This window comes from Pinus tabuliformis, chromosome 9 (genome assembly GCF_031772625.1).
Source record: "Pinus tabuliformis cultivar Carrire ecotype Pingquan chromosome 9, CPIR1, whole genome shotgun sequence".
Classification (NCBI taxonomy): Eukaryota; Viridiplantae; Streptophyta; class Pinopsida; order Pinales; family Pinaceae; genus Pinus; species Pinus tabuliformis.
The window spans coordinates 778755144-778768231 of record NC_142307.1 but is presented as its reverse complement, the minus strand read 5'-3'; positions in this window follow the sequence as shown (position 1 = coordinate 778768231).

Here is a 13088-nt window from a genome sequence, read left to right as displayed (position 1 = left end):
CCTTTGTAATGTGAGGCAGATAAGCTGGATTACGAACTGTAACCTAGTTAATCCTAGAATTTCCTTGTGCCCGGGTGGGTTGACCACGTGATGAACTTGCTTTGCATACAAAACATTCAATTGACTAATTAATCTTCATTGTTTTATTGCAGAATTCATGTATACGGGTGGTAGGATTGTGTCGCTCCATTCCCCCAACTTCAGACACCCCCCCCGCCCCCCCCCCCCCCCCCCCCCCCCCCGCTTGCAGTTGCATGCCCCTCATGGCCGCAGGCAGGATACGCAAAGAGGCCCTACCCATGCCTTGCACATGTGGGTCCAGGTCCCAATTGAAGCCCCCCCTTAGCATCGCTCATGCATGCATTATCCCTCCAGTCCTAGTTACAGTGACCCAACCGCCCCCAACCGCCCTCCGACCAACAACTCAACCTGTTTGAATTGCCCTTTCTTGTCAGCCCGACAAGCAAAATGGGTGCCCAACACAGGTGACCAACCATCCCCAAGCCTCGTAACACAGCCATTATCTCCCCTCCTTCCCATTCTTCCATAGCCAGTCTCAATTCCCTTCTAGGTTTCATGCCCGCAGCGTTTGTCCTCCTCCCAAATTCTCAAGTCTGTGCAATTCCCCTTCCAGTTTTGAATTGCCAAAAGACAAAGGTTTCCTCCCAGAATGCGGGTGTATAAGTAGACACTATCCCCATAGCCAAACCCCCAGGCTTTGCCAACAATGCAACTGCATGCTCCTACACTATGCTCCCTACCCAAAACCTACATAATTCCCACACGAGATAGGAGAATCTTGAAACAGATCAAGATGACTAGGATTCTCGACAGATTACAAAGGCAGAAGCAAACTATCACTATCAGCGTACGCACCCACCCCTATCATTGTTACACCCCTTCCCCAATTTTCTTTCCATCTCCCGCAGACGAAACGAGAAACAGGGCAACATAAAGAGATGAGAGAGGCTGCCAATTACATACCCAGTTTCCTTCGCTTACAGAGAGTGGGTTCTCCGTTGCTCTTGGAGCAACTGCATTAACTCGTCGCTCCAGTCTCCTTGCACTCAGTCGTTCTGGTGCTCACTACACTTCTCTCCATGGTGATTACACACTAAATCTCTTCCCCTCCTCTAGCTGCCACATTTCCTTAATACTTTGTTCATCATCATGCACAGGGCCACCTCACCCATCATCTCGACCATGTGGGGGCGGCGGTTCTGTACCTCATAATACATTCCATTAACATTGCCTTAATGTGGCGATCCACCGACTCGCATTCATATATTTAATATTATTAACATTAAATTATAACAATAAATATTATTATTATAAAAATAATTAATATATTTTAAATATATATATTTCTAAAAATATAGATAACAATATTTTAATTATGGAAATTCATCTTTATTAATTTAAAATTTGTAAATTGTTTTCGTTACAATATTACAAGTTAATATCATAATCTATAAATATTACATGTTGACATCACATTTTTTTAAATAAATAATTAATTTGAGATAAATTAATTCAAAAATTATTTTGGAGATAAATATTAATCTTTAATTTATGACTATTATTAAAAATATTTTAATATTTTAATATATTCTATAAAGATTAAATCTCGACCCTCCGTTTAATAATTAAATTAAAATTATACAAAACCTATTCTAAAATAAATATGCTTATTAAAATAATTATATTTATTCTTAAATTATTTTATTATATATATATATATATATATATATATATAACCGAAATTTACTAAATATTTATTTAATATGAAACTATTTTTTAAAGCGTAACTTTTTTTTTAATAATAACTCAATTAAATAAATTTCTAAAATTTATAAACTAATTTGATTTCTCATATATATATATATATTTTATAATAACTCAATTAAATAAATTTCTAAAATTTATAAACTAATTTGATTTCGTATATTTTTTTTTAAGTAAAATACATATTATTATTATTATATTTGAAAACAAAATACACTATACTAATATTTATATTTTTCAATATTAATACAGAATAATATTTCTCTTTTCTTTTGTTGGGCATGTTAGTAGTTTTCTCTTTATATAGCATTATTTTGATTTATTTTCATGCTTTTTATATATATATAAAAGAGTAAAGATATTAAATTTATATGGTTTAATAATTCAATAAATAAAAATAATTTTTTACATAATGATTATTTAGTTTTAAGGCACTATGAACGTGAGATATTAAATTGATATAATTTTAAAAAATTAAAATAAAATTTGAATATCTATTTTATATAATTATTATATTTTAATAGTATGGTGTTATATGATATTTATATTTTTATGATGATTTGATTTTTAAATTTGATTTTACTTTGGAATTAAACTTTTAACTATTTAGTAAAAAATACATGTCTTTAGTTCATTTAAATTATATATAATAATTTAATTTTAAGGTCATAACCAAGTTAAATACCAAATTAGCGATTTGATTCTTAAATTCTATTATATTTTAGAATTAAACTTCTACCTATTTAGCAAAAAATACATGATCTTAGCTCATGTAAATTATATATAATAATTTAATTTTAAGGTCATAACCAAGGCAAATACCAAATTGGCTTATAAAATCTATTGTTTGTAATACAAGAAAGTTATAGTTAACACCAAATTGATGTATAAGACCCCTTCCCTACTAATGGATATGGAATCCCTCCTTCACTAGTCCTACTTGACCATCTCGGGGTGAGGTTTATAGAGAAAAAACTCCCTAATACAATCATTTTACAACTAAAATCTAAAGAATACAACCCTATTATATATATAACTTAATTGTTATATTCTAACACAATTGAGATATTTAATTCCTAAGTTAACATAAAGATAAAAAATTAATTGCAAAAACATTTTAATGTTAAAAAAAAAAAAATTCAATATTCTCCATTTAAAAAATTTAAATTATTTTAAGATAAAAAAAAATTATATTTACGAAATTTAACCGTTTAAATCTAAATTGAAAATAAGTTTACACCCATTAACAATTATTAAACTAACTCTTAATAAAATATATATTATATATATTATTATTAATAAAAATATGACATAATGATGATGATGATGATGATGGTTAACCTCCACTGAGACCAAACATTGGTCTATCGAACCTAAAGAAACAAATTATTTATTTTGATTTAAGATTTTGTTCCTATGCTCAAAAAGTTTGGAGAGAAGCCTCCTGAGCTCACTATAATTTTGACATTGTAAAAGGCTAGGAAGGTCAGTATTGTAACAAAGATTGTGAAACTGAGATCTAATGTGGTTGTACGCAGGACACTCTAAGAGGAAGTGGTTTTCATCCTCGATGTTCCCATTCTCACATAGATGGCAGATCCTTTCCATCCATGGTGTTTTAGGAACTGCCGAACGACCGGTTTCACTATGGAGCTCATGAGAATTTGTTCTAATCTTTGCTATATTAATTTTCCTCTTTGAGCTAGTTAAAATAGAGAGATACTTTTGATCTTCTAGGGTGGGGTTGATGACCTCCTTATAATAACTTAATTTTCTTTTAGCTGTTAAATCTTTCTCACACCACTTTTTTTCTTTGAACTTAGAAGTAACAATATCTTTAATGTTATTGATGTTTTGCAATGCATCATTCTCGTTGATCTCCCAATAGTTTAACCAGGCCCTTGTGTCTTTATGCCACCCCCGTTTGAGCCTTAGGTGGTTTTGGCTGGAATTTAATGCTAGCTTAGGAAGTCTATGACCGCCTATGTTATTGAGTTTGTGCTTGTACATCAGAAACCTATTCATAGCCAGGCTCTCAATAGGGGAAAGACCTGCTTCTATAAGGAGAATAGGATAGGGTGTATTACTTTTAATTTTCAGGTTATATGTTATAAAACGCTTTTGGATTTTCTCAATCTTTCTCCACGATTCTCTAGAGATGTTGCAACCCCAAACCTCACAGCCATATAAGATAACAGGAGTGACTAAAGTTTCGAAGAGGAACTTCTTTTTATCCCACGTTACTAGGTTCACAGTTTTACAATTATTTTCAAGACCAAAATAAGCTTTCCACCCCCCATTAATCCTTTTCTCAATGCTATGGTTCCAGTTGAGCTTGTGATGAATATCAATTCCTAGGTACTTGTAGAATACACTTCCTCCAAGTTATTATTGTCATACATAAAATTACCGTAAGTGTCCTTTTTGGATTTGATAATCATAACTTTTGTTTTGTCAGTGTTAACAGTCATACCCATGGTAGAGCAGAAATCCTTAAGAATCCTGAGTTTCTTATCAAGATCAGATGGGCACCTTGCGAAAAGAACAATATCATCAGCATAGAGAAGAAGGATGACGACTATCCCAGCTAAGAACGTGCCATCACATCCTGCTTCCTCTAAATAGCCTTCGAGCTTGTCGATGTAAATGCCAAATAGGGTAGGGGAGAGGGGGCAGCCTTGTTTAACTCCGATGTTACACTTAATATCTTTTGACCACCCCTCATTGCTCTTTAGCTTGGCAATTACCTTCTCATATAACCTTATAGTAGCAGCTCTCAACTCGAGAGGAACCTTTAGCTCTTCTAATCTATTCCAAAGGTTGTATCTAGGAACTGTATCGAAAGCCTTTCTAAAGTCCACAAAGCAACAAAATAAATTGGATTATCATTACGACATTCCTCCACAATGGTCCTAAGCGTAACGAGGTGGTCAGTTGTTGAGTGATGCCTTCTGAAACTTGCTTGGCCTTTAGCCCGCTTACCTTCACTTTCAAGCCATATGCTTAACTTCTTTTCCAAAATACTACCATATAACTTGGCTAAGAGAGGGCTGATCATAATTGTCCGATAATTAGAGGGGTTATAAATGGAATGCATTCCTTCAAACACATGATTGTTTTGATTGCTCATAATTATATATATAATTTTTAAGTAAATTTCTTTTTATTTATTTTAAAAATATTATTATATTGAAATTAAATTTATTAAATTATATTATTTTATTATTAACTTTGTCTTTTTGAAATAGGATTTTTAGAAATTTAATTTAATTATTAATAATTACTAGGTAGATAATAATTTAAGAAACCAAGTTGTCTCAGGTTAGATTACAAGAAATTGTTAACAAACTCATGTTCAACTATGAAGTCATGGCACTCGATGCAAGAGGAAGTACAGGAGGCATCGCAATCCTATGGGATCCAAAGGAAATAATGTTCAATGACTAGGTATGCCTTCGAAGAATCCTAACAACACGTTTCAGACACATTGGGACTCAAAAATGGGTCATACTAACAGTTGTTTACGGTCCCCAAATTTGAGGAGAAAGGTCAAAGTTTTTGCAAACTGTGGGAAAGTGTTAGGCCCCTATACTACTAGTGTAATCCCTTATTGTTATTAGTACAACCCCCTTATTATATTGTTGTACCCATGTAGTCCCCATAGATGCCCACTATTGGTATTATTGTGCCCCATAGAAGCCCACTATTGTTATTATTGTGCCCTTACATTATTATTGTTATGTCGGCTCTGATTATATTATGACACCTTAGACTCCTATATATAGAAAAGAGGTCTTGTCATTTGTATCATCTAAGAATTATTCATTTGTGTAATGTAATGGAGGTTTCCCCCTCGAAGAAGCTAAATTCTAAGGCATTGATCTATCTTTTCTATCTTTTGTGAGCTGGTTTCATAAGATTTGGTATTAGAGCTTTGAATTCTAGGGTTTCGCTGCTCCAAACAGGTCATCGTGGCATTTGCGATATAACTTTTTTTCTGCGAGGTTTCAGACGCTACAAAAAAAACCCATTTGGACCGAAATCGTTCTGAACCTCGGGTTTGAATTTCAAATATTTTCTTGCTATATTTTTAGAGATATGATCTAAGGAAGTTGGCCTTTTTGCAGACTCCCGGATTGCATTCCAAACAGATGACCTAGGAAAAATCCTCATAACTTTTGTTTTATGCATCAGATTAAAATTTCATAAGAACTTGTAGAAATAGGACAGAATGTAGTTTCCTGTATATATTTGTTAGATCTGAAGGTCAAAACAGTGACACATGGCACTTCATACAAGTTCGCTCTTCTGAAAAGGTATATAATCAGGTCATCTTGGGAGATTGTGCATAACCCTTTCTTGGAGAATCTAAATTTGATCAGACTGGTGGAATTGGAAAGAGGACACAAAGGGCTACTTCACGTCACAATTTCAGAACTTAAAGATCCAAAGTACAGAGTTACAGTCGTTTCAAGATCGAGCTCCTAAAATCAAGAAAAAGCGAGATGAGGAAGTTTGATGGCAAGGATCCAGTAATTTGGATACTACAGATGGAGAAATATTTTGATCTACATGGTGTACCACTATGTATTGCATCTTCATATTTAGAACAAGATCAATTTTTATGGTATAAAGGGCTTTGTTCTCATTAAAAACTTGTTACGTGGTCAATTTTCATGGAGGAAATTATAACACATTATGAGAATACAAAGAGCAACACCTTCTTTAGAGCAACACCACAACAATTGGAAGAAAAAATAGAAAAAGGGCTTTGTTACAATTGTGATAGAAAATTCACTAAAGGTCATAAGTGTGATGAGAAGAAATTATTTTACATAGAGTATGAAGAGGAGGAAGAAAAGGATCAAGAAACATCAAAAGAAGAGGATATACACCAGGACCCAACCCCAGAGAAAGAAGAAATGAAGTCGACCATATCTTGTAAAGCATTGGCAAGAATTACCACTCCTCAAACTCTCAAGATAGAAGGACATATCAAGAAGAAAAAGGTTCAAGAAGTGAAATATCACATCAAGAAAGAAGAAATGAATCCAACCATATCTTGTAGTGCATTGGTCGGAATTACCACTCCTCAAACTATCCAGATAGAAGTACATATCAAGAAAAAAAATGTTCAAGAAGTGAAAGATCACATTGAGCATCAAGAAATGAATCTGACCATATCTTGTAAAGCATTGGAAGAAATTACCACTCCTCAAACTCTCAAGATAGAAGGACATATCGAGAAGAAAAAGGTTCAAGCAATGAATGATCACATTGAGCATCAACAACAAGTTCTTCAACTTTTAAAGGATAATGCCACTTTCGTGCAAAATCGAATGAAACAATAAATAGATCAACATCTTAGTGAAAAAAATTTTGATGTAGGTGATTGGAAATTTTTACTGCTACATCTCAAGCAAGCTATTTATGAGAAGGAAATGTTGGCAATACTACATGCACTTAAGAAATGGCAACCTTAGACACTTCAAGGTAAAAATGGATCATGATAGTCTTAAATACTTTTTAGAACAACTATTATCATTATATGAATAGAAAAATGGGTCACAAATATGTTGGGTTATGACTTTGACATCATCTATAGAAAAGGGAAGCAAAATTTTGTTGTATATGCACTCTCAAGAAATGATGAGGATGTGGAAGCATTGTTTTGCGCTATTTCTATTATCCAACCAGATTGGATAAATGAAGCAAGGGATGAATGGAAGAAGGATGAAGAAATATGGCCACTCATTGAAAAGTTGCAGAAGATCCCAATTCAAACAATATTTCCAGAACTTGAAGACGAAGGAAAAATCATATTGAAACTTGGAGCAGTCACAGAAACAAGAACCTGATAGCTACGAAATCGATCAATTTCAGAGTATATCATCAAGTGTAAGAACTTACCCGCTGAAGATTCCACATGGGAGGAGAAGAATTTTATACAGAAGCAGCAATAACTACTCAAGAGTTGAGGACAACACTTTTTGAAGGAGAGGGGCATGTTAGGCCCCTATACTACTAGTGTAACCCCTTATTGTTATTAGTACAACCCCATTATTATATTGATGTACCCATGTAGTCCTCATATTGTTACTATTGTGCCCCATAGAAGCCCACTATTGTTATTATTGTTCCCTTACATTATTATTGTTATGTCGGCTCTAATTATATTATGACCCCTTAGACTCCTATATATAGAAAGGAGGTCTTTTCATTTGTATCATCAAAGAATTGTTCATTTATGTAATGTAAAGGAGGTTTCCCCCTTGAAGAGGCTAAATTCTAAGGCATTCATATATCTTTTCTATCCTTCTTTTTTTTCACAAAAAGATAGATGAATGCCTTATAATTTAGCCTCTTCGAGGGGGAAACCTCATTTACAATACATAAATGAACAATTCTTTGATGATACAAATGAAAATACCTCCTTTCTATATATAGGAGTCTAAGGGGTCATAATATAATTAGAGCCAACATAACAATAATAATGTAAGGGCACAATAATAACAATAGTGGGCTTCTATGGGGCACAATAGTAACAATATGGGGACTACATGGGTACATCAATATAATAAGGGGGTTGTACTAATAACAATAAGGGGTTACACTAGTAGTATAGGGGCCTAACATAAAGTTATGAAACATTCGATCAAAAGAATTATGGATCATGGGAGGTGATTTGAATCTCATCATCTCCCTGGAAGAAAAAAAGGGAGGCATGACTTGGTTGGACCAAAAAGTAGAGGCATTCAGGGATCTAATTGCAGACCTAAAATTGTTGGATATCCAAACTAATAACAAGATGTTCACTTGGAACAATCGTTAGGGGGAGAACACCAAGTTGTGTCACATCAAACAAGTCTTTAGCATTAGAACAATTGGTAAGTAGGGATATCTTTTTTGAAGCATCAATTTTACCATGCTCTAGTTGGACCACTAGTTGGTCAGACTACAAATGGACTTGAAGATAGCACCTAGATATAGGTCATTTAGATTTGAATCCTTCTGCCTTGTAGACCCTTATTTTTTGGAAAAATGGAAACATGGTGGAAATCAATCATAGTGCAGGGAAGGAACCACATGCATACCTTCCAACTTAAGTTGAAGGAGCTCAAAAAAAAGATTAAAGGATGGAATAAGAATGAATTTGGGAACATCTTAGCTGACCAGTGAAATCTAAAAGGAGTTATGCAAGATATTAAACAATGTATGGTCATCTCACGGCGTTTGGAGGAACTCGCTAAAGAAGAGGGCCAGGTGTTAAGTCAACTAAAAGATATAAGGAAACAAGAGGAAAGCATATGGAAGTAGAAATCAAGGGTCCAATGACTTCAGGAAGGTGAAAAAAAAAAGATTATTCCATAAGGCGATGATCAAACACAAGAAATACAATCATATCTTCTCTTTGAAGGGCAGGGTAGGAAACTGCATCACTCAACATGAAGAGATGGAGGAGATCTTGGTCAATAACTTCCATTCTCTCCTTACAAAGCTAGAGCGTGATAGGATAGAGGTAATCCATAGGATCACTCAACAGATTCTGCAGATAGCCAATTGGGATCATAACTTATAATTAATGAGGGTTATTCCTCTATGAGAGGTGGAATAGGTAGTCAATAACATGGCTAGGAATAAAGAACTCAGACTAGATGGCTTCACAGTAGAATTCTATCAAGAAAATTGGGACTTTATTGGGCGAGATATCCTAGATGTTCTAGAGGAATCCCGAAGAATGCAAAAGGTAAGTCCTTGTCTTAACTCTATTTTCTTTTCTCTTATCCCTAAATAGTATCACTCAGAAGATCCTATTGGGTTTAGACCTATTATGTTATGTAATTTTATATACAAAATCATTACAACCATTATGGTTAAAAGACTAAAACCCCTCCTCCCCAACCTAATTTATCTTGAATAAATGAGGTTTGTCGAAGGTCGACAGATCCTGGATGGGATCATAATGTTGGCATTATGGCTAATGTTTTGTCGTTGATAGAAACCTACTTAATAAATATTTCAACATTATGATAACAAGATCATTATGCATATGCTACAACTGATATGGACAAAGGAATGTTAGTTCAGAGATAGATGGATGGTAAAGGTAAATTTTGAGAAAATATACGCGGGTCTTGAGAAGAAAGGTTGTGTACATACACAGGTATTGTGAAGAAAAGTCATGTACATATGTAGGTATTGTGAAGAAAAGTTGCGTACAGAATCCGCACCATGGTAATATGGATATCAAGAGTCTTTACCATGTTATTGGCCGATAGTATTCAGAGTCGTAATCGTTATTTGATCTCATCAAAGAATACTAATGACATTACCAAGGGACTTTCCTAAGGCATTGACTAAGGCTAAATCTATATAAGGAGATGGAGATCAAGGTGTTATGGGTGGAAGTAATGTTTCATACATGTGTGATCTTATTTAGAACAGGTGTGCACCAGGGAGCATGGAGAAGACTCAGATCTGGAAGATCTGAAGATATGTTGACATATATGCTTGATTGATTCACTTGTTGAAAATGTCTACATAACTAACATTGATGAATAGGTGATGATAGTAATACTTTGATCTAAATGTATTATTCAAAAGTCTGTAGTATCGATATTAAATGTTGTGGAGAGTGAAATTTTGTTTGTCATGAAATTTTTCAAGATATGTATGTAGGTATGTTTGGGAACAGTCGCGTACATATGTGGATCCATCTCTATAGGTTTGTGTATATATTCTGATATACAGTTTTCAATATGTTGAGATCTGTAGATGGGTGTTGTGCATGGTAAGTGCTGACATACATTGATGAGTCTTGTGGAAGTCACGATATGTACTAAGGTTTACAGAACTATATGACAATGACATTTCATGTTTGATCTGTTTGTTTTTATCTACCAATGATGTCTCTATCTTGATGATCTATGTCTGACAGTGTTGGTTGGGTTAAATGTGGAATGGAATATTGATTGGTAATGATTCTACAGTATGAAGATATGTGATTGGTTCAGTGTTTAATTTAGTGTTGTAGTGATTCATGATGTTGTAGTCAGTGATTTGGGATATGTACACAGGTGCGATATAGAGGAAGTGTGTGTATATATGGGTGTGCTTCATAACAATAGCATATAAATTCTAATGTATGTATGATCAATGTTTGCAGGAACAACACTATGCTTCTGCGATGATTAACAATATATTTTTTGGTATATTGAGGAATGGTTGTGCATTGGTATGATATGATGGTTTAGATGATATGGATTGGTGTGATCTAGTTGTAATGGTTGATTGAGATTCAGTTTAGTGACTGATGTTATAATGATTAAATTGGTTCATGATTATCTTTCAGATTCAATATTCAATTTGGTATTGAGCTTAATGATGGGTGTGGGTCTAATTTGAAAATATGATGAAAGGTGGCCTACATATTTTAATGTTTTGAATTAGGTGGATCCAGTATTAAATATTATGAAATTTGGTCCATAAGAGGTGATAGGGTTGGATCCTTCAGTGAGGGAGTTAGAGCTTCCTTCCAATAGTAGCTGGTAAATTTGTGCGAGGGGTAGGTTCTCCCTTCTGGTAGGTGCTAGTAAATGAGATAAGGGGGTTGTATCTCCCTTCCAATGGGTGCTAGAGAACGAGAGGAGGATGTAGCCTTAGATAGGTGGATTCCTACACATTGGTAAGAGTATATGCCAATAGAAGATGTAATGTATTTTTCTTAAAAATAAAATAATAATATAGAGACAATGACAACAGTGGTTTTCTCCCACATTGGATTTCCACCTAAAAATCTTGTTGTTCTCATGTGTTGTTGTGTTTCTTATGTGTGATGGTTTATTATTCTCTTATTGCTCATGTTTATTTCTTAATTAATGAAATAATGAAGTATTGGTTGAAGATGAATTTCGGATGAAACATATAAAAATGAGTTAAATCTAGACATACGCGGTTTTCATTTACCACAGTGGCATACATACACGGGTTTCATGAATGGTAGTAGCATACATAAATAAGAATATGAAATGAAAATTTAAAGTGAGTTTAAATTTTGATTCATCCCCCCCCCATTATTTTTCCTAACAATTGGTATCAGAGCAGGTCACTACAGTTAAAGCTTAAACGCATGAAGTGGATTAGGGAAGATGGGAAAGAAGCAAAAGAAGGATGTAGTTCAAAGGAGGAAATCAATTCAATAGTTCAGTGACAATGATGTGTCTAATGTTTTGGCAATATCTGCATTTATAGGTCAGGGACAATTTGCAACAAAAGAACAAGGCAAGTCAGAAACAATGGACAATAAAGGTATGCCTATGCTAAACAATGACAATTATCAAGAATGGAAAGAAAAGATGATATCTAATCTAATGGACCTTGGTTCTGATGTTTGGCATTTAGTATGCAATGGTTACACTAAAATTCCCTCATCATGTGAATAAGTGCAAAAGAATAATAAGGCATTAACATCATTAATAACATACGTGATTCAACATTGAAAATGGTTATGCATTATACAAATGCAAAGGAAGTATGGGATGATCTACAGGAAATCCATGAAGGAAAAACAAAGGAAGATTATTCATCAAGAGAACCAACAAGTAATATTATTTCTAAAGAAGAGAATGATGTATCAAAAGGTGAGTACGTTATGTCCGATGGAGTTACTGATTCAGAAGAAGACGGGTTAGTGGAAATTCTTAATCTTAGAAGAAAAGTTGATTTTTCCTTAAAAATGATTAACAAACTTAAGGATAAGTCGCATGCATATGATAATAAGGATCATGTTAAATCGGTAAATGCTGCAGTAGAATCTAAACAATAGTGTGAAGGACTTGAAGCTAAGATCATATCTCTAAGAGAAGATAATGAAAATTCAAACAAGAGAAATAAAGATCTACTTCAAGTGTTTGAAGAATAAGAGAATGGGTTGAATGAAGAGATTATCAAATTAAGGGAGGAATTGGAAAAAGGAATAAAGGTTGAAGAAGGAATGAGGAAGAAATATTTGGAAAAGGAACAACAATACTAAATAATGGAGGTTGAGGTAAACATTCTAAAAGGTAAATTAGAAGAAGAGGATAAACACTTGAGATTTCGAAATAGTACTAAGATTTTGGATAACATTCTTAGTAGTCAAAGGTATCTCACCATTAAATATGGTCTTGTCTTTCATGAAACTATGAAAGCAGAATCTAGTTCACAGGCTCAACAAGGAACTTAAAGGATAAAGAGATAAGAAGTCAACTAGATCAACATCCAAGGAAAATGAATTTTCAAAGGAAATCATTTACTCCCAATAA